At 41.6% G+C, this 22,095-nt stretch overlaps 1 long non-coding RNA gene across 1 annotated transcript; it reads left to right on the forward strand.

Annotated features, from left to right (window-relative positions):
* Positions 1–2,339: 2,339 nt before the first annotated feature.
* LOC138762650 (uncharacterized) lies at positions 2,340–5,076 on the forward strand. Its single transcript, XR_011357019.1, has 3 exons — positions 2,340–2,563; positions 2,662–2,768; positions 4,593–5,076. It is a non-coding gene; the product is annotated as an uncharacterized lncRNA (long non-coding RNA).
* Positions 5,077–22,095: the final 17,019 nt, after the last annotated feature.

Raw genomic sequence — 22,095 nt, forward strand, 5'->3', positions numbered from 1 at the left:
AGCATGAAGATATTTTTGTCAAAATAAGAAACCTGGGTGAGGAACTAACAGGCCAGAACACAGAAGAAGGAGTTGACGATGATGTTCTTGAAGTGATAATGATTACACAATGTGTTTAAAAGGTCTGTGACCAGAACATTTTTGGTTGAAAAGTGGTGTGCAAAAAGAAAGGCTATCATAATGCATTAATTAATTAATTAGATTCAGGAATGTGCAAGAAACCAGAATTAGAGAGGGAGGGATATCTCAGAGGATTATTTAACTGGAAAACATTTCAGTGAGGATTGAAACTTTTGAAAACAAATATGAGAGTTTTAAAAATGCACATTGCCTCACTAAAGGGCAGTGTAAATCAGAACACATGGAGTGATGAGTAAATGAAATGGTATGCATCAAAACATGGTTGATTATCTGCCTTTGTACTGCTGCAGATGCAGTAAAAAATCCTCAGCTAAATTGGCAGGCACCCACCCCCCCCCCCCCCCAAAAAGGTCAATGTACCATATGATGTTGCTAATTTACAATATCTCTCCTCTTTCTTTGGCTTGGCTTCGCGGACGAAGATTTATGGAGGGGTAATGTCCACGTCAGCTGCAGGCTAGTTTGTGGCTGACAAGTCCGATACGGGACAGGCAGACACGGTTGCAGTGGTTGCAAGGGAAAATTGGTTGGTTGGGGTTGGGTGTTGGAGCACAAAGCAATGTTGGGCAATTGGCTGGAGCCAAATCGTCTTGAGCCTTTCAGTCAATTTTCTTTACACAGCATTCCCATGATATTTCAGTTATGAAGACCATCCAATATGACTTCATGATGTGCAGATGGACGCAGAATCCATGCGAGCAACATATTTGTGCTATCAGAAATTCAGTGGAGGAGAACTTGAAGAGAAGCCTGAGCAGATTGCTTATTGGGTGCACAAGCACACAGTCTCCAGGTAATCTGTGAGGGAATTATGTCCATTCCGTAAGAAATTAAGCTAGTAAGTGATTGCTTTTAGTAGTTGTATCTAGTGCACTTGTCAGAGTAGTAGTGAACAGGAGACGTGTAAACGAAAAGAAAAACTTTTAATTCAACTGCATTTAACTATTTACAACTGTGCAATAAAACCATTCATCAATGACCACTTGTAAAAGTTACATTATTGCAGCATCTGGAGGAGGGAGGAGGATGAGGGTGATTGAAAAGACTTGTGTGCCTCGTCTGAATGTTGCATGAGGTCGCTCTTGCTGGGGTGTCTGATAGAAATACTGGCTACGGGGTTAATGAGTGTGGCAGTGACATGGGAGGTTGATGCTGACGAGCAGAAGATGACATTAGAGTCATCGTGTCCCTCATGACTGAGGCCTGGTTTTGAATTTCTTGCTGGAAATCTTTGAACATTTGCCCATACCATACCATCTCCTCTGAGTGGGTATGTCGGTCTACCTCATGTGCTGCCATCTCTGCCACTTGAGCCTCTCTCTTCATCTGCTCCTCACGAGCCCTCTGCACCTTTTCTGCTGAATACACTCCCTTTCGACATCCTCACGGTCCATTGAGTGCAACATTTTCTGGGTCAACACCTGTGCTTTGGTAGGTCTCGGTTTCTTCTTAGGTGGCTGGCACCCTGAAAGCAATGGAGCACAAGCTACATTAGTGAGACTGCACTTTATGGGCAGGCACACTTACAAAACACATGACAGAAATTGTTGATCATGAGAAGAAATAGGTTTTCACTTGGTTGCTCTTGAGGCACAGATATTGTATGGCTCGGCTCAGTTACCATGCCACTCGGGACCCCGGCATCAGGACTGTTGCTGGACGAGGGAGCCGCATCTGCAACCGCATCAGGGAATTATAGATTTCAGTGTTGCGCCTTAGTGCTACTGGGTTTACTGAATGGCTTCTGCCCCAGATGGCATAGCACAATTCAAAATACGGCCAGTCCAATTGTCCCCCCACCCCCCCCCACCACTCCAGCCATTGTGGTCATTTACCTGATGTTACTTCCTACACAGGCATTTAAACTTGCTAATCACCTGGGACGTTGCGATTAAACCCCCCCTTTCTCTCATTTTTAAAGCTACCCGATCTATTATAGGTCCATCCATCACCATGCCCGTTATGTGGTGGTTTATTTGGTTCTCCACACAGATGGTGAGGAGCTTGCTGATCTCAGAATCACTCCAGTTGGCAGACATAGTGGTCGTTGGATGCGGAGAAGTGACTGTTGGCTGTTCAATGTTGATAACTGACTGGCTGTTGGTTTCAAAAGTTGAAATCTCCCATTATGTGTCATCAATCACCATCACAACATCATATTAATTAGTCAAGTTGGTCCCAGAATGCCTGAAGTACAGTTTACACTGCAGGCATTTGGGGAATTTTACTAGGTCCCTTTTTGGTAAAAATATGGGACAGGAATGATACCCCCATTCTGTTTCCTTGCTTATTACACTGCACACGTGCTGGAAAAAAAAGGAGAAAATGTCCCGGAATGAAGTGGCTGTGTAGAAAGCATAATTCTGATGTTTCCTTTCTTCTTCGTCCTCAGAAGAATTAGTCAAGAGAAAGTTTAGTGACTGTCAGTGTTTAAAATTAATATTGATGAAATTATTGCATGTAAATATGTAGAAGGATTTGTAGAGAGCTCAATATTTTACTTTTTGATATTTAATTTAGTCCAAATCCAGCGATATTTTCCCTTCACCTCTCTCGTCACACCTCCTTGGCAATTCAAGTATTTATTGTCTACAGTGTTAAAGGATGTCTTTTTTTTGGTAGTCCAGGTAAGAAAAAGAAATAACAATTGTACATAATTTAACTTTATAACAATGATTATACAAAAGTAAAAGAAAATAACAAAAATCCCCCCATTAATTTTGTTTAAATAATACACATTACCCCTCTCCATTTTATCAGTTGCAGTGTCTGCCACAAATACACAGGAGTCAACCCATAACTCCTCTAAACACCCCCACCCCCCAGATGTTTATCATACATTAATCTTGCATTAGCATAAAATAAAAATTTAAAAATTGCCTTTAATTAATCAAAACATTTCAAACCCCTTCTTGCTGATTAATTGGCAGCGTTTCAACAAATTCTTCTGCATGGCCATGATCTGTAAAGAACTTGTGCTGTCCTCCTTGCAAGAAAATCTTCAAAGTGGCTGGATGGCGCAAAATAAATCTGTAGCCTTTTTGCAATAAAACATGCTTCACCATCATGGAGCTCCACAGCACAGAATCAGTCCCTTCATCCCAACTTGACAATGCTGACCAAACTAGTCCCATTGGCATGTGTTCGGCTAAAATTTTCCTATCCATGTATCTGTCTTTTCAGGATTATAATTGTTGCCTCCTCTACTACCTCCTCTGGCAGCTGATTCCAAAACCCACCGCCATCTGAGTGAAGATGGTGCCCTTCAACATCTCTTACACTTCTTTCCCCTTGCTACTCTGAATCAATGCCATCTAGTTTTAAATCCCCCTATCTTGGTAAAAACACAATAACTCTTTATTATCACTATTCCCCTCATGATTTCATAAACTTCTATAAACTCTACACTCCACCACCTCTTCCTCTTACATTCCAGGGAGAAAAGTCCTGTTCTATCCATCCTCTCCTGTAATTCAAGCCTCCCAATCCTGGTAATATTTTCAGGATTTTTTTCTGCATCATTTCCAGCTTATTGAGATCCTTCTTATAGCTGGGTGACCAGAATGGCACAGAATATTCCAATCTCTGTCTCCAATTTCTTGGGCTTTTGTAGCATGACATCTCTACTACTACACTCAATACCTTGACCGATGTGCTAAACTCATTTTACAATAGCCTGTCTAGCTGTGTTGCCATTTTCAAGGAATGATGTACTTGTACCTGCATTCACAGAGCTACCTAATCCCCCTATCAATTCTCACCTTTTCTATCAATGTCCAATTATCACCTTTTGTCTACTGGTCTGTGCTCCTCCCTCACTCTTTCTTTCCTTCTCCTCCACCTTTTCATTCAGGCACCTGCCTGCTTTTTACTCATGCCTTGAAGAAGGGCTCAGGCCCAAAACACTGATTTTATATCTTTACCTCCTGTGGACACTGCAGGACCTGCTGAGTTCCTCCAACATTTCTCTGCTTTCACTTATGTACCTGTACTCCCAAGTGTCTGTTCTGCAACATTAGAGGGGCACTGGACAAAATGGTGACTATTTGTCTGCCTTAAGATAGACAAAATTAAAGAATTTCATGTATGTTACTTTCTAAATGTAGTATTACATGACAATAATGAAACCTTTACTGTTAGTGTCACATAGAATCTGTATTTTCAGAGAGTTGAGCCTTAGACTTTAAATATAGGCCTGAAGCTTATCTTTCAGTCTATCACTCTCTAAACCTTTGATATGATTAGAATCACAGTATATGCATGTACCCACAATATTCGAATTTGAGGAATACCAGTAAGTGTTTTTACCTCTCCTCAAGCCAAGAGCTTCCAAGATGCCCTGTATAGTGTGGTGAGTGTAAATTGGAATTTGGCCACATGTTACCTGCCAGCATGGACAGTGATCCAGAGGCTAAGTGGTTGAAGAAGATGATGATTTTCTCTTTCAACAGGCAGAGCAATACGGGCTTGAGTGAGTGGCAGGAGCTCGGGCAGAAGAAGGTTGGATCTCTGACATGGAAAATTCTTGGCTTCATTTTAATATTACTGATTCAATTACAAATAGACAAACTCTACCTTAGGGCTCAAAAAATCACACCAAGATTTCCAGCATCAATGTTCTTGGCTCCAAATGACTTTTCAGGACACCTGCAAACAATTGATGATCTCTTTAAATCAACCAGTGTTAATCTTGTCCCACCACTGAAATCTGTTTCCTTGTGGTTGACCTGAACTGAACCTTGATTGCGCACATGTGAATCAATTTAACCAAAGAAACATCAATTGGCCATTGATTGAAATCTGACATCACACTTGGATGCTTGTGAACATACACAGTGGTACACAGAAGATTGCAATGAAAAGCTGAATTATGCAATCATAAATGTATTTTGTAAAACAAAATGGTCCAATCAATTGAATATTACATTAAAAGCATGCCCTAATTATTGAATTTTAGCTACAGGCTTCAATATTGACATTTTGTACTCATTTATTTTGTGTATATTGCACTGAACATGTATGGAAATGAGGCACTTCAGCACAAGGTTGTAAATCTATTAAAAATCTGGTGTAAATCACCAACTTTCTGTACCATTATTTATGTAACTCTGAAGCAGCATAAAAGTGGAACTACATATAAATGGCTGTGTTTCACTAAATGAGTCAAGATTGCAGAGGCAGATGGGTATCAGTGGTACTGCTGGGGCTGAGTTGAACAAAGAGAGATATCCCATGGGATTCACAAATGTCACATTAGTTTTACAGATTGTCTGATATACGCTATTTACAGAGATTTACACTTAATAATCAAAATGCTTCATCTTGTGTGAGGAGTTAAAACAGGATCTGAAATGGTCTGCTCACATGAATTTTTGACAGTTGTTGTTAGTGAAGTTGACGGCTACTCACCTATTTAAAGGCACTTTTCTAACTCCCAGCAGGATAGCCAAAGGCATTAATCAGTCAATATTTTTAATAATAATTCTATATTTCTTAGCATGCAGAATTAGAGATAAACAGTGATTCATGACCATTAATCCTTTCCATGGGTGTTGTCAATGACCAAAATTTCTTTTGTTGTAAGAATTTTCTGACTTTTTTGATATTTATGCCAATTATATAGCATAATGTTAATTAATTTCTTACATAACTTAGAACTTGAATGATAAATATACTTATTACTCCAAGTAATGTAAAAGATTTATGATCATTGGTTGATAATATAAATCAACCTAACCATGTCGTTTATGAACAAATCGTGACTTTGTGAATTATCTCCTTGCTCTTTCAGAGCCCTTCAGATACAGGTTTTGAAAGTAGGAACCATTTTTTTTACAGCTGCAACTCTAAACCCAATCCAACACATGAATACTGATTCTTTCAATTGCAATAGGACTTTATAACCCTTGCAGGTACCGGAATCAAAGCATGCTGACAATACATGTAAACAGTGTTACGGGAGGGAAAGAGAAAGAGGGAGAGAGATTTCCGGAAAGAGAGGCAATATTACTCCATGCTTGCTTTCAAATAAAGAATCGGTGTCCTTGTATCTGATCTGTACATATTAAAATCAGATCTTTACTGTAGTTCCCTTCCCTCTGTACATCTCTTTCTTCTCCTTCCAGCTCTCTCCACAATCTTTTTCTTCTTCCCCTCTCTATTTCTCTCTCTCCTCTCTACTCTTTCTTTTTTCTCCCTCTCTCCCTGACTACTTGATCATGATTATTTGCAAGCCATAGTGATTATTTTCTCCTGAACTCAATGCCAATTCTTAAAATGGTAGCACCAAATATTATAACCTACTGTAGGTCCAGAAAAGAATGTGAGGCAGCAATGGTATGGCTTCTCGGCAGGCCATGGTTATTGTGCCTGATATTTTAAAATTCTGCAGCTCACTGATTGGGACAGGACACAGTGTGCTGTGAAGCATACTTCAGCAAAGCTTCCCTCCTCCACTTGCATTATCAAGCAAGCACATTCATTCAGTCAACCAGTTTACCCATGTCTATGATTGAGTGTCTGTAAATGGACAGAGAAATCTGAGAATCTCTGGTGCATGACACATATCTACATGTTGCCAATTTTTTTTTACAAGGAAAGGATACTTGTGCCAATTCTTTAAAAGTAAGCATAAAAATATTACTGAAAAAGAGCCACATAGATAATGCAGATTGGTTTCCAATGAATGTCTTAAAAGTTCATCATTCTTGCCTTGCAACTCAAAATGAAAGGAACCGTAAGGTCTTGTTTCGGAGTTTCAACCTTTTTACACTTCCAACTGAACACTATTTTCTGATTTCGATCTTGTTCTCATTCTTTCCACATTCAGTGGATCCTTGCATTCTGACATTAACAGTGGCTTCCAGGAAGTGGGAAGCATGAGAGATCAAGGTCAGCCACTCATTTGCCACAATGAATCAAGGTATAATTACTTCGGACGAAAAGTGCAACAATAAAATTTAGCTTACATGGGAATACTGTAATGGATGCTAGCCATGGCCATCTATGTACACGATTCCATTTGATTGCAGATTTTTTTCTGAAATATTATGTGTAACTACAAAAAAAGACATTCTCTATTTTTGCCTTCAATAGCTGAATGAAGCTGCAAAGATAAGTGGTCCCATTAATGATGAATGCTCTACATGAGTACAGCAAACTGAAATTAGTGCTGTGTTTTTATTTTTATTAGTCACAACTTTTTCCATATATAACATTATTAAATTTGAGGCTTTAAAATGTAAATTTTAAAAGTTGCAATTTGTCAAAACTATTTCCTGATTCAATATTTGGTTCACACTAAACAGGCAGATGTGAAAATAATCAATAACCTGCAGAGTCCATGGAAAATATTACTCGTTATTCACTCCTTTTGATGGAGGGTTGAGATTGCTGCATTATATCTTCAGAGGCCTGGTACATCTGAAGGGCCACTGGCCAATATTTATAATGAGGTATAGGGACTATATTATTTATCAATTAACATCAAGCTTCCTATTGCTTACTACACATTAAACTCTTATTTTCCTTTCTTTAATCCTTTTTCAGATCTAAGCATTGCTGGGAAGGTTGCCATTTATAGCCCACTCCTGAGTGCATCCAGAAGGTTGTGGTCTTGAACTGCTACCATCTTCTGCTAAAACTCCACAGACACTTCTTTACTTTGTCGTTTTTTCTTTTTACTGGGTTATTTATTTTGAAATATGGTTTATAGAAGTGTTTACACTGTGATGCTGCCGCAAAACAACAAATTTCGTGACATGTTCATGACACATTAGATTCTGATTCTAAACATTATTAGAGCACAGTTGCAGGATTTAAGCCTAACAATCAAGAAGGGAGAATAATATGTTTCCAAGTCCAAAAGGAGTATCACTTGGGGAGGAGCCTGTATGTGGTGGTACTCCCATGCAATTGATACCCTTGTACTTGATGGTAGGTTAAGGATTTGGGAGGCACTGTCAAAAGTATCTGGGAGTAACTGCAGTGCATTATGCTCTACAGCCTTGGTGGATGGAATGAATATTTAGAATGAAGGATTAAGGCCAATCAAGATTCAAGATTCAATTTATTGTCATAGTAATAAAACAGTGTCATATTACATGAAATTTACTTTTGCCTGTTGCAAGGCAGACAGATTTGCCACCAGCAGGAATTGCCAAAGCATCTCTTATAGTCTTAAGGTCAGACTTATAGTCAGAGAGAGAGAAGCAAAAGAGAGACACCGAGTGTCTGTAGATTTGCCTCCAGCACTTCCACAGCCTCTGCAGCCACATAGAGACCAGTCCAAACCAATGGCAACCTGAGCTCCAGATCAAAAACTCCAACATGGTCCGGAATCCTTCAGCGCCTTCGGCACCTCCTCTCATCCTGATTCCAATACCTGGTACCCCTCTCCAGCCAGCTCGAGCTAGTCTCCAGCAGTCCACAGCCCAGCATGAGTCTCCTGACAGCAGTCTCCAGCAGCCCACAGCTTCCATGGGTTCCTCGCCTCGAGTCTCCAGCAGCCCACCGCTTGCACTGGTCCTTCAGCTGCAGAGCCTCCTTACTGGTCCACCACCATGGTTACTGTCCCCATGGGTCATCTCCTCTGCTTCTCCCTCTCATACAGGAGGTGGTCTTCTCATCCTCTGGTGCCCTGCTCCAGTCCTCTGCTTCCCTGGACTCTGCAGCCCCTCGTGGCTGCTGCCGATTAATAGGTGCAGACCCGTGGTCGCGTGATTTCAAATAAAACCCCCCATTGGCTCCCTCAATGGGAGCTGGATCCCGTGGGAGTGCTGGATCTCCGCTACCTCACTTCCCATAGGTCCACACCAGCAGCAGTGCTGCATCTGCAGCGGTTCCGTTAGTGCCACCATCTTCAAGACAGACTGCTTTGTCCTGAATGGTGTCAAACCTCTTGAGTATTTGGTGTAGCTGCTCTCGTTCAGCTAATGGAAGTGTATTCATTTACATTTCTGATTTATACTTTAAAGATGGTAGAAGAGCTTTGGGGTCACTCATTCTTCTGACTATCCATCTGGTAGGATGATGATGGTTCCTTTCAGTCAGTTTGTGGGGTTTGATATGTGTGTCCTAGAGGGGCTGTTCAGGCTGATCCTTGACGGGCACTGCTTGCCACATATTTGGCAGGTGAGGCCTGGAAGGGCAACAAGGGCAGAATCTCTGTTGCTTCCTGAGCCTTTCCTCTGTTGCCTATTAGAGCTTTTTCTCAGCAGCGTCCACACATTTTCCGATAGCGTCCTTCCACTGTGAGCGATCTTGAGCCAGATCCTCCCATGTTGATGGGGTAATGTCAGCTTTCTTGAGGCTCCTGTGCAGAACATCCTTGTACCGTAGTCACTGCCCTCCTTGTTTTCAAGTACTACTGGACAGTTGGCCGTACAAGATGCCCTTGGGCAGTCTTCTATCAGACATTCTGACAACATTGTCGTGCCCAGCGCAGTTGGTCTGACAGCATCAAGGTTGAAACTGCTGGCATTCTGGCTCAAGAAAGAACCTCAATATTGGAGTCCTTCTCTCACCAGGTGATCTTCATCAGAGAACGAAGGTGATACTGCTGCAGTTGGTCAAGAGGACGTAAGTGACTCTGATATGGGCACCATGTCTCTCATCCATATTGGGGGTCACTCATTACATGATACCCAGCTTGATTACAGTATTTGCGTGACAGGTACAGTTAAGTTTCTGATGAATGGTAACCTCAGAATTATTGAAGGAATTAACAATAGATTTTAAAATGAAGATTAAGTGGAGATTGTTATTCCCTGGTATATTTATGGTACAAATATTACTTGCCATTTATCAGCCATTATATCTTCTGGATTTTATCGCATTCAGGCATGGACTGCTTTATTTGTAGAGAAGATAAAATATAGCATCTCACTATGGCAGGGCATGGTTCCCACTTGTTTCAAGCAGGCCTCAATTGTACTGGTAACCCAAGAAGAGTGTGGTAACCTGCCTAAATGACTACCGAACACACATCCACAGTGATGAAATGTTTGGAGAGGCTGAAGCATATCAGCTCCTGTCTAAGTGGAGACATGGATCCTTTCCAATGTGTCAACCACAGCACAGGTCTACGGCAGATGCCATCTCACTGGCTCTACACAAAACCCTGGAACACCTGGACAGCAGAGATGCATACATCAGGATGCTCTTTATTGACTACAGTTCAGCATTTATGACCATCATCCCCTTAAAACTGATCAACAAATTCCAAGACCAGGGCCTCAATACCCCATTGTGTAATCGTAACCTGGATTTCCTCACCTCCAGACCACAATTCAGTGCGAATTGGCAAGAACATCCCTCCACAATTTTTATCAGGAATGGAGCACCACAGGGCTGTATATTTGGTCACCTGCTTTTGTCGTTTTATACATCCAACTGCATGGCTTGGTATGACAAGACTATTTAAAAATTTGCTGATGAGATCACAGTAGTGGGATGCATAAAAAGGGGCGATGAGTCAGCAATACAGAAGGAAGATTGAAAACGACTGAATGGTTTACTAACAACAAATTTTCACTCAATGTTACCATAACAATGAGCTGATTGTAGACTTTAGGAAGGGAAAACCAGAGGTATACGATTCAGTAATCATTGTAGAATTGGAGTTGGAAAGGGTGAGCAAATTTAAATTCCTGGGAGTCATTATCTCAGAGGACCTGGACCCAACACACGAATGTCATCATGAAATAAACATGTCAGTGCCTCTATTTCCTCATGAGTTAGTGGAGGTTCTGTATGACATCAAAAACCTTGGCAAATTTCTGCAGATGTTTAGTGGAAAGTGTGCTGTCCAGCTGCATCATGGCCTAGACTGGAGGTACCTCTGAGCAGAAAGTCCTGCAAAAGGCAATGGACACAGCCCAGTACATCATAGGTAAATCTCTCCACAGAATTTAGAAAATTAAAGTGAAGCACTGCCATTGGAGAGCTGCAGCAGTCATCAAGAATCCACACTACCCAGGACATGCTTTCTTCTCACCACTGCCATCAGGTGAGAGGTATAGTTGCCATGTGACTCGTACCACCAGGTTGAAAAACAGTGGCTACCTGTCCACCATCAGACTCCTAAACAACACTCAATCATAGATTGATTTAATGATTCTTAATTTTGCACATTATTTATTATTGAATATATGTGTGTGTGTATTTTTATATATATGCATACGTGTGTTTGTGTGTGTGTGTGTGTGTGTGTGTGTAAGGAGTGTACATATATATATATATATATATATAAATATATTTATATATATATATGTTACACACACACACACACACACACTATTGGTAATTAGCAATTCTGCCTGTCCTTGTATGTGATATCATGTACGTGCTCTGACAATAAATCTGAACTTGAACGTGACCTAATATCAGAAGGAAAACCATTGCTGAAGATGGCTTGGGCTTGGACCTTGTTCCAAAGAGCTCCAGCATTGACATCTTGGAGCTGAAGTGATCAAGCTCCACCAATTATAAACACTTTCTTTTGCTTGATATTTGATTCCAACTAGTGAAGTACTCTACCCTTGATATCCATTGATTTTAGAGTTACCTGCATTTTTAATGACACACTTAGTTAAATTCTGCCTTGATATCAAGGGAAGTCATTCTCCTGTCACCTTTAGAGAACAGCTTATTGATCCAGAAAAACTTGACGTAACCAAAGGTTCTATGAGGTCAAGATCCAAGTGAGCATCTCCAATCCAAAACTGGCGAACAGGTTATTACATGCTATTTGAGAGCACCGTCGAGAACATTTTTCATCATGGGACTGATTGGGCAATAAATAGCTAGATTGGATTTGCTCGTTCTTATGTACAGTTCATTCTTGGGCAATTTTTCCCATTGTCAGGTAGTTGCCGGTATGAAATTTAATGGAGGGGAGATGCAATACCTATCTACTGCAGACTGGTGTCAAGCAAGACTGTGTCTTTACTTCAACACTCTTCTCAACCTTTTTCATTAGAATGTTGTGCCTTATCACTTCCTGTTTGAATAGAACTAATCTCCCGGGCCAATGCCAAGCTGCTCTAAATATCTCACCTCAACATCACAGTGAACTTTACACTAATATCAGTAGCTGCAGTATGAAAGAGATGTTTATGTATATCCATGATGTTGCGGAATCAGAATCAGCTTAATTGTGATGAATGTGTCATAAAATTTGATGTTTCATAGCAGCTGTATGGTGCAGAACAAAGTACAAAATTACTAAAAATTATGCAAATACAAGATATAAAAAATAAATAAGTAGTGCAAAAAAGAGAACAAGTGAGGTAGTAACCATAGGTTCATTGTCCATTCAAAAATCTGATAGCAGAGGGGAAATATTGAAAATGGTTTTTGTGCCAATGAGTGTTTGTCTTCAACTGCTTCCATTCTTCCAGATGGTAGAAATTGAAGAAGCCATGGCCTGGAAGGTGAAGATCCTTGGTGATAGAGGCTGCTTTCTTGAGACACTACATCTTGTTCAGTAGATTACCTTAATGGAGTGAAGACTAATGCCCACGATGGCACTGGCCGAGTTCATATCTCTCAGTAGCCTTTTCCTGAACTTGCATTGGTTTGGATTGGGGGAATATGCTCATCTGACTCCTGGAGGAGGAGGTAATGTACTTTTTTTCTGGATTGAATGTGACATATATTTCAGAAAGGTGTACTCTGCAAATTGTTAGTAGCCCCATTGAGGTGGGAGAGAGGGAAAGGACTGGATCTAATTTGAGGTCTCCACAAACATATTTAAATATTGGCTTGGACAATGGCTACATTTGTACAGATTATACAGATTAAGCATTACAAGGAGAAATGTGCTGACTGGAGCATTCTCGGGACATCAACAAGCTCGCAGCCTATGATTTTCAGTCTATTGATGATTAAGGAAAATATATGAATGCAGATTTCCAGCTGATGCTCACTGTGTGCAGCACACCCATTACATTTAATTTCTTAGTCACTGCCACGTTTGTTTCAAGTTTTCCCTTGATATAATTTTAAAACAAACATACAGCTTTCTTCTGAAAAGACTGGGCAAGGAAAGAAAACAGCCAGCCTCTCATCCTTCTCATTGTTGGCTATCCTCCATAAAATACCATTGATTAAAAAAGAACGGCATGCATTGATTCCGTACCTATATATGACCTCAAGACATCTCAAAGTGCTTTCATTAACTTAAATGAATAGTACCTGTTCTGGGAAATGATATCAGCCAATTATTGGTCTGTAAGTACCCATGCATTTCTTTTTAGTGATATTAAATAAGAGATTAACCAAAACTCTCCTTGTGTTGGGTGTTGGTCTTCAGGCTTCTCTACCTCCTCCCTGATGGTAGCAATGAGAAAGGGCATGATCTGGGTGGTGAGGAATCTTAATAAGAGGGATCTTGAGGCATTGTCTCTTAAAGATGTCCTGAATGGAGGGATGACTAATGCCCATGATGTCATTGTTTGAGTTAACAACTCACTGGAGTCTATTCCTCACATGTTCATTGGCACCTCCATACCAGACAGTGATGCAACCAGTCAGATTGCTCTCCATGGTACACTTGTAGAAATTTGCAAAAGTTTTTGGTCACGTACAAAATCTCCTCAAACTCGTAATGAAATAAGCATGCCTTCTTCATAATTGGATCGACGTTATAGTCCCAAGATGTTGGAACCCAGGAATCTAAAATTTGTTACCCTCTCCACTGCTGACTCCTGAATGATAACTGGTTCTGTTCTCCAGATTTCCCCTTCCTGGTCTGCAGTCAATTCCTTTGTTTACTGACATCATTGACCAATTTGTAGGTGGCATTTGAATTGTGCCTAGCCACATAGTCATGGGTGTAGAGCAAGTAGAGCAGTGGGGTGAGCACACATCCTTGAGGTGTGTCTGTGTTGATTGTCAGTGAGGAGGAGATGTTGAATTCGATCTGCACTGATTGTGCTCTTCTATTAAGGAAGTCAAGAATCCAGTTGCAGAGGGAGGAAGTGTGCTAACCAGTACTGAGGTGATGATTGCGTTGAAAGCTGAGCTGTAATTGACGAAAACAGTTGGTGCCGTTACTGCTGTTGTTCAGGTGATGCAGGGCTGAGTGGAGAGCCAGTGAGATTGCATCTGCTCTGGAACGATTTTGACAGTAGGCAAATTGCAGAATATCCTGGTCTTTGCTTAGCTGTGAGTTAATTCTGGCCATGACCAACCACTCAAAGCATTTAATTACAGTAGATGTGAGGCAGCCCACCCTGCTTTTTTTTAAATTTCAGACATACAGCACAGTAACAGGTCATTTTGCCCACGAGTCCATGCCATCCAATTACACTCAATTAACCTGCAAACCCCATTATGTTTTGAACAGTGGGAGGAAACCAGAGACCCCGGAGGAAACCCACACAGACTCAGGGAAGAATGTACAAACTCCTTACAGACAGCGTGGGATTCAAACCCCGGACTCAATCGCTGGCATTGTAACAGCATTGAGCTAACCACTACGCTAACCGTGCCACCCCTTTAACCATGCCACCCCTCTAACTGTGTCACCCCTCTAACCGTGCCACCTCTTCTTCTGAACTGGTATATTTGATACCCTTTTGAACCATCAACTGCAGCAGTAAGATAATGAAAATGTGAACACCAACTGTTGGTTGGCACAGATTTTCAGCTGGCAGGTACACCATCATGGCCTGATGCCTTACGAGTTTTCACCCTCTTGAAGGATGTTCTGACGTTGGCCCTCTGAAACAGTTATCACAGAATCATCAGATTCTGCAGAGATTCTCACAGGGACTGTTGAATTCTCCTTTTCAAAGAGATCATAAAAGATGATCAGTTCATCAGGAAGTGAAGCATGATGGCCATTTATGTTTCATTAGGTTTCGCCTTGTTGGTGTAAAGGCTTGAAAACCCTGCTATAGCTGACAAGTACCTGATTCTGTAACTTCTCTCAGAATTGCCTCTTTGCTGTTAAGATAGCCTTTAGTAGGTCATACCTGTTTTTCCTATAGAGTTCTGGATCTTCAGTCTTGAAAGCCATCAATCTAACCCTCTGTAGGCTGCAAATCCTTTAATTCATCCACGGCTTTTGGTCAGGGTACTCTTGATATGTACATGAAGATACACGCTTATTGGCACAGATCCCAATGAAGTCAGTGAATGCCATGGGATATTCATTCAAGTTTAAAGATGAGTCCAATCCACCTATTTTAAGCAGTCCTGCAGGTGCTCCACTGCCTCCCTTGACTATATCTTCACTGTCGTCACCACTAGTGCTGTAGACCTCAGTCTCTGTTTGTATCCCAGGAGTAGAATACGGCCAGGTGATCAGACTTGCCAAAGTGCAGCTGTGGGATAGTGGTCGAGCATGTTGGCTCTTCTGGTCACACAGGTGATATGTTGATAGTAGTTTGTCAGAGACTTCTTCAAGCTGGCCTGGTTGAAGTCCCCTACAATGATCGGAAAGGCATCAGGCTTTACTGTCTAGTGGCTGCTGATGCTAGCTTGGGGCAGAATGTACACTGCAACCAGGATGATGGTGGAAAACTCCTTTGGCAGATAGAATGGATGACACTTGATCGCCAGATATTCCAGGTTGGGGGAGCAGGACTGAGATATGACCTTTCCGTTTGTGCACCACGATGAATTAATGAAGAAGTAAGTGCCACTGACTCTACTCTGCATTTCCCTGATGCCGATGCCTTTGAAACTATGCATAACATGAACCACTTATGTTTTGGGACCCACGTCTCATTGAAAGCAGACATTGATGATGAAATGTACTATTACCTTCTGTCCACCATTACAGATTTTATCTCACTGACACAAACTTCTTGTTTGATTGGAGATAATCTCCAGAGCTAATGGAAACTATTCAATTTATGGTTTACTAAAAGCTCCATTAGTGCATTTTCTACCAAAATCACATCCAGGGAATCAACATTGAAATGGGTTTGCCATTATAACTCTTCTCATTATAATGCTTACATAGAAGAGCAGCATCTGCTCTATCAAAAATTATAAGTACAAATTTTGTGGATTCATCCCTCAAGAGTTGTTGTTTTATCATTTTTAGCTGCAGATGAATGTGGTTAGCTCCTGAGTGGCAAAACACATTTACAGGTATTTCTGCTTAATTAATAGGAATCCTTGAAATTGCCATCAAACTTTTATTTAATAATAATTATCAACTTGTAGGTAAGGAAATTTCAGTGGTTAAATGGGAAGACAAGTGGAAGGATGGCATTGCAAGTGCACTGTGTAGGATTTAACAATGTTGGAAGACTAAAGGCTATGTATTAAAAAAAAGGTCCTATTCTAATTGATTTTAAATAGTTATCATCTATTGTGATAACTCAGCCAAGATTATCTAGGTCGATTACATTTGTCACCAGTTCCCAGTAAAGGGAGGATGCAGAAGTTAGAGGCTGTTTTTTTTTCCTTTCAGATTGCTAAGAATAAAATTTTGCAATTGTTGCAGTTTCTGTCTGCTTTCTAAAGAGTTTTATGCAGTCATGGGTGGTCTAAGTGTAGGAGTTTATGGGTAGCATGACTGACTGAATTGCCAGCAATGCAGGAAATATCTCCACTTTGAGTCACTCTAGTTCAGTGAAGCTGAGTTTTAAAGCATGCTAGGAGCATTGAACACATAGCAATTGAGAAGTTCAGTTTCCTCGGACTCCAGCGCACAGGACACCGCAGTGGGTGTTCATCTCCTCTGTCAGTAGTTTCTAAGCAGCAGAATCACTTCCTGCAGCGACAGGTTTCAGTGTTCACCTCTTCTAAGAGGTGAATGCAAGTCATTAGTCAGCCCTAGTTAGATTCAAGGCTCATGAAATAATTTAATGTTTGCCAAGGGGAGGTTTACAGGGTCAGCACCTCCAAAGTTGCATGAGGCACACACTCAGAAATTACACATGGACACAATTTGCTGCATTTGTACTAGGCTGCCATTTTTCTTCACGTTTCGACAGGCAGTAACATTTCCAGCCGCTCGTATTAGCGAGAGAGGGAACTTACTGTAATGTTCATTGCCATCTCAGAGTAAAGCACGTCAAGAATGGTGAATAGATAACTTTGAGTCAAATGAGCAGAGGGAATCTCGGAGAATGTTGATGGTGACTGCAGGAATATTATTCTCCGTTTCAAGATCTTTAGAATAGACTAGAAGGTTGGAACGAGGGCTGCATGGTTAGCAAAACGCTATGGCAGTGCCAGTGACCTGAGTTTGAATCTGGCACTGTCTCCAAGCAGTTTGTTAATTCTCCCTGTGTCTGTGTTGGTTTCCTTCGGATACTCTGGTTTCCTCCCACCCTTCAAAAACATCTGGGGTTTGTAGGTTAACTGGTGTATTTGCGTGGCATGAGCTCATGGGCTGGATGGGCCTGTTACTGAACTGCATCTCTGAATTTGAAATTTTCAAAAGTAGTAACATTGAAAAAGATCACCACCATAGCACTGGAAAGAAGAGTTGTTATCAATGATGAGAAGGCAATAGAAATAAATAACAGAAGAGCTTGAAACATGATGGTAGGATTTGATTTTAGACCATCACAAAGTAATGATAAAATCGTAGGATAGATAGGTGGCTTGTGACAAAATTAGATGTCATAAAGTGAAACCCTTGAATTTTCTTGCAGTATGTGGACCAGATGACTAGACAACAGGCCATACTGGATCAAGTACTAGGTAATGAACTTGGTCAGGTGGTAGACCTCAGTGGGGAGCATTTTGATGATAGCAACCACAGCTCCCTAAGCTTTAGCATAGTTATGGACAAGGACAAAAGCAGACAAAATAGGAAGGCAGGATGAAATGAGACAGTAACCAGGGAGTGTAAATTGGGAACAGATGTTCATCGGAGAAAGCATAGAAGTAATGTGGAGGATGTTTAGGAACCACTTGCAATAGGTTCAGGATAGCTTTGTCCTGGTAGAGACAGAAGAGTTTGTAAGTAGTTTCCAGAGAACGCACCTCATTAACAGTGACAATAATATTGTAGAATTCAATATTTGTTTTGAATAGGTGATGTTCAAAAGAATATTTGACAGGATACAAGATGTGAATATAATCCTAAAAACATGAACTCATTGGTGAAGAAAAGGAGTGAGAAATATTATAGAAAGGGCTTAGTCAAAGCTCAAGAACACCAAAACCCCAAGGATTTTGAAGAACAGAAAGAACGACGATATAAAGAGCTACAAAGAACATAGTGATAATCATAGAAGGGAACACAAGAACATGCCTATGAAAGATATTGTATATCTCGAGTAATCATCAGATTTTCTGGACAACATTTTCTGGCCAAAATGGGGGCTTTAACATTTACACAGGTCAAACTTTTGATTGTGGCAAGTACCTGCATCTGGCCCTGGGGACTTATCAATCTTAGTTTTTTTTAAGAAGATCCAACACTTACTCTTTCTTAATTTCAACAATTTCCAGCATATAAGCCTATTCTATTCTGACCTCACCCTGATGAAGGTCCTTTTCTCTGGTGAACCAAAGTATTAATTTAGGACCTCCTCCACCTACAGGCACATGTTGCCTCCTTTATCTTTAAGCAGCCCCACCTTCATTTTTGTCATCCTTCTATTCTTCACATATGCATGCCTTGGGGTTCTTCTTAATCCTGCTTGTCATGGTCTTCAATCTCTCCTAAGTCATTTTGTAATTTCCTTCCTGGCTACCATATAATTCTCATGAGCCCTGCCTGTTTCTTGCTTCCTAAATCTAATATCTGCTTCCTTCTTCTTAACTAGTCGCCTCACCTGTTTTGTCAACCACGGTTCCCTTTTCCTACTATTTTTTCGCTGTCTCAGTGGGACAAAGCTATCCTCAACCTATTGCAAGTGGTTCCTAAACATCCTCCACATTACTTCTATGCTTTCTCCCAAGAATATCTGTTCCCAATTTACACTCCCTGGTTACTGTCTCATTTCATCCTGCCTTCCTATTTTGTCTGCTTTTGTCCTTGTCCATAACTATGCTAAAGCTTAGGGAGCTGTGGTTGCTATCATCAAAATGCTCCCTACTGAGGTCTGCCACCTGACCAGGTTCATTACCTAGTACTAGATCCAGTATGGACTGTTGTTTAGTCATCTGGTCCACATACTGTGTCAGAAATCCCTCTTGGACATACCTAACAAATTCTGCCCCATTTATCCCTCCTGCAGTCAGGTGGTGTCATTCAATGTTAGGGAAGTTGAAGTTTCCCATAACAATAATCCTGTAATTTCTGCACCATTCTAAAATATGCTTACTTATCTGTTCTTCAATGTCCTGAAGCCTATATGGGGGCCTATAGACCTCTCACAGTACAGTAATTGCACCCTTCCTATTTCTCCACACTGACTCAGTAGACACTCCTCTACAGCGTACTCCAGCTGTGATACTTTCTCTGACCAGTAATGCTACTCCATTCCCCCCCTTACCTTCCATGCTATTTCTTTTAAAATACCTAAATCCAAAACCTGCATCAGCCAATTCTGTCCTTCCGCCAGCCAAGTCTCTGTAATGGCCACAATGCCATAATTCCACCTTGATCCATGCTCTAAGTTCATCCCCTTTATTCCTAATACTCCTTGCATTGAAATAGATACATTTCAACCCCTCCAACTGACAACATCTATAATTCTTCCCCTGGTTATCCTTCCTCACAAACTCACAATACATTACATCATGCTTTTGAACTTCTTTGCACTCACATTCTGGTTCCCATCCCCCTGACAAACTAGTTTAAACCTTCCCCATCAGCTCTAGCAAACCTGCCCGCCAGGATATTGGTCTCTCTCCAGTTCAGGTGCACTTGTCTTTTTTGCACAGGCCAGATCTTCCTCAGAAGAGATTCCAATGATCCACAAATCTAAACCCTTGTCCTCTGCACCAACTCTTCATGGCACAATCAGCAATCCCAAGATTACCATACTTGAGGCCCTACATTTCAGCTTCTTTCCTAACTCTCTATATTCTCACTTCAGGACCTTGTCCCTACTCCCATCTATGTCATTGGACCATGGCATTTGGCCACTCACCCTCTCGCCTGAGAATATTGTGAACATGATCAGCAATGTGCTGACCCTGGCACCTGGGAGGCAACAAACCATCCAGGAGCCTCATTCTCATTAATAGAACCTCCTATCTGTTTGCCTAACGAGTGAATCACCAATCACTATTGTTCACCTCTTCTCCCTTCCCTTCTGAATCAAAGTGTCAAACTCTGTGCCAGAGACATAACCACTATGATTTGTCCCTGGGAGATCACTTCCGCACACCCCCACCCCCACAATAGTATCCAAAATGGTATACTTGTTGTTGAGGGGAATGGCCACATGGGTGTTTTGCGCTGACTGCCAATTTCCATTCTAACAGTCACCCAGCTACCTGCCTCCTGAATTTTGAGGATGACTTTCTCCCTGAACATCCTATCTATCACCCCCTTTGCCTCCCAAATGATCTGGTGTTCATCCAGCTCTAGTTTCCTAAATCGATCTCCAAGGAGCTACAGCTGGATGCACCTCTTGCAAGTGTAGTCATCAGGGACAATTGTTCTCTCCCAGATTTTGGAGCATTCCATTGCCCTCGCTGTCATCTCCACTACCAATTCTTGTTAATATGCAAAGATCTTACTTGATCTTAGGGAGAAAAATTTAGGAAAGACATGAGGGGTAAGTATACAAAGAGTTATGGGTGACTATAATGCCTTGCTGGGGTTGGTGGTGAAGGCTGAAACATTCGGGGGATTGGAGATACTCTCAGACAGTCACATGCATGAAAGAAAAATAGAGGGTTATGAAGTGGTAAAGGTTTAGTACCTTTTTTTGTAGGAATTCTTTCTTTCTTCTTTCTTCTTTGGCTTGGCTTTGCAGACGAAGATTTATGGAGGGGTAAATGTCCACGTCAGCTGCAGGCTCGTTTGTGGCTGACGAGTCTGATGCGGGACAGGCAGACATGGTTGCAGCGGTTGCAGGGGAAAATTTGTTGGTTGGGGTTGGGTGTTGGGTTTTTCCTCCTTTGTCTTTTGTCAGTGAGGTGGGCTCTGCAGTCTTCTTCAAAGGAGGTTGCTGCCCGCCGAACTGCGAGGCGCCAAGATGCATGGTTTGAGGCGATATCAGCCCACTGGCGGTGGTCAATGTGGCAGGCACCAAGAGATTTCTTTAGGCAGTCCTTGTACCTCTTCTTTGGTGCACCTCTGATACGATGGCCAGTGGAGAGCTCGCCATATAACATGATCTTGGGAAGGCGATGGTCCTCCATTCAGGAGACGTGACCTACCCAGCGCAGTTGGATCTTCAACAGCGTGGATTCGATGCTGTCGGCCTCTGACATCTCGAGTATTTCGATGTTGGTGATGAAGTCGCTCCAATGAATGTTGAGGATGGAGCGGAGACAACGTTGGTGGAAGCGTTCTAGGAGCCGTAGGTGACGCCGGTAGAGGACCCATGATTCGGAGCCGAACAGGAGTGTGGGTATGACAACGGCTCTGTATACGCTTATCTTGGTGAGGTTTTTCAGTTGGTCGGCAAAACACAAGGCTGAAGGGCCTATACTGTGCTGAAATGTTCTATGTTCTACATTCTACTTGCAGGAAGCTCGTCTTCAGCCTCTGTTCACCAAAGCCTCTTGAGCCAAAGCTTCAAAGTCACACTCCTACTCTGGGCCACTCGTACACTGGCCCCTCACACAATGGCCACTCCTCATAGGCTGCTCCACTTGTGCTTCCCCTCTTTTTATTGGCTGGAGCTAATTGGCCAATGGAAATTCAAAAGAACACTTACTGATCCCGTCACCAATTTATCTGTTCAGAACCGTTCTGCCTCTCGCTGACTAGCAGCTTGTTCCCACAACCCCTAGTTGAGATCCAAAAAGTCTTTAGGATTTTCTAAGATAAATATCCGACTCTCAATGCAGCTATTAATGTTGCATTCTTACTGAGTTTCCAGTCAATGGTGGTTCCCAGGATGTTGTTGG

The sequence above is a fragment of the Narcine bancroftii genome, chromosome 5 (genome assembly GCF_036971445.1).
Source record: "Narcine bancroftii isolate sNarBan1 chromosome 5, sNarBan1.hap1, whole genome shotgun sequence".
Classification (NCBI taxonomy): domain Eukaryota; kingdom Metazoa; phylum Chordata; class Chondrichthyes; order Torpediniformes; family Narcinidae; genus Narcine; species Narcine bancroftii.